A 1,505-nucleotide genomic window follows, 5' to 3' on the forward strand; every position below is an offset into this window, starting at 1 on the left:
TTTTTTTTTAGGAATATTTCTTGACGTCGGGAAATCACCAATGTAGCGCGTGTCACCAATGTAGCAAGTTGTCTGGAGTGTTCTGTTGTCTGGAGTGTTCAGAAGACGAATGTATGAACGAACTCAACATACTTTATTTCAGGAAAGGTAATCCTCCCGTATGAGCGGTAGTAAGTGGTTTTACAATTTTTAAGTAAACGTTGAATATGTGTGGGAACAGAATGTACAATTGCGAGTGTTGGATGACAAAAAGAGTTTCAGCAGACACACTAAAGGATGGCTCTTCGTGGCTTAAATGATTCAAGGAGTTGCATGGCGTAGTTGATTTTAGAGTCATGCTAGCGTATCAAAATGTGATGTTAATACGATACCGGCCGAGCTGCAACTAACTAGCTCTTTCAAAAAGCGCGCGATACTGCTGAGCGGAAGCTGCCACATGTATTCTTCTGCAGCCAGCTCTAATGGTTCGAAGTGGACATAGCGCGACCTGTTACCCCGCCACGACAAAATAAATCCCTCCTGGCAGCCTACATACGTTTAAATAATAAACCGCGATAGTTGAACCGCGATATGACGAGGGATTACTGCATATACATAGGATAGTAATAAATGAAAATGGCACAACCTCCCCACTAGCATCCCACACCTCTTCCCTGTACCATAATCATCACCACTATCATCAACAACAACTACAGCAATGTCAACAACCCAAGTTACTGCAATACAAACAGTGTCAATGCAGTATTTAGTTTTGTATGTGTATGCTTTTAGTTCAAATCCTAACAAGATCGACACTACCTGACACCTTGCTGAGATCGATGAAATAAGTCCTCGTCATTTACTAGTCATGCTCGAAACATGTGTTTTGGTTGAGTTGGAAGACTCGGATGTGTCTCACTTTTGGCCTATTTCTTTACGGCACTGCATACTTTAATTTCAAATCCCGTTCATGTCGACTTTGCTTTTAAATGTTCAGGGGCAGATGAAATATCAGTACAGTGCTGAATTCCATTTTAAATCCTTATATCATACACACCAAAATTATCACATTGTACGTAGAAATCAATGTTATAAGTTCGAAAGACTCAGAGATCTGTAAAATATTAGATACCAGAGATATACCAATGGCACCATTCCCAGCGATTACATCACAGTGGGACGTAATCAATAAAATTCTCTTTGGGCTTTGTGAACAATTAGGAAGTCATTACAACTGCTGCTGCTGCTGTTGCTGCTGCTGCCGCTGCTGTTGTTGCTGTTACTGTTGCTGCTATTACTTTCCTATTAAAGCACTTCACACCCGGTATTCAAAAAGTAATGACAGGTGCAATGAATATAAATATGTGGGTATATGTATGTATGTATGTATGTATGTATGTATGTATGTATATATATGTGTGTATGTATATATCTATGTGTGTATACATATATATATAAATACATATATATATATAAGCATACTTTATAAATATGTGCATTTATATAGATAGATAGATAGATACATA

General features: G+C 38.3%; 1 long non-coding RNA gene across 1 annotated transcript in view; it reads right to left on the reverse strand.

Moving 5' to 3' along the window:
- Positions 1–1,225, reverse strand: part of LOC149132654 (uncharacterized) — a 21,916-nt gene extending 20,691 nt beyond the window's left edge. The window contains exon 1 of the long non-coding RNA XR_016244394.1: positions 1–1,225. This exon is cut by the window's left edge and continues 1,123 nt beyond it. This is a non-coding gene — a long non-coding RNA (uncharacterized LOC149132654).
- Between the last annotated feature and the right edge of the window lie 280 nt (positions 1,226–1,505).

Source organism: Octopus bimaculoides, chromosome 14 (genome assembly GCF_046866305.1).
Source record: "Octopus bimaculoides isolate indiv1 chromosome 14, ASM4686630v1, whole genome shotgun sequence".
NCBI lineage: Eukaryota > Metazoa > Mollusca > Cephalopoda > Octopoda > Octopodidae > Octopus > Octopus bimaculoides.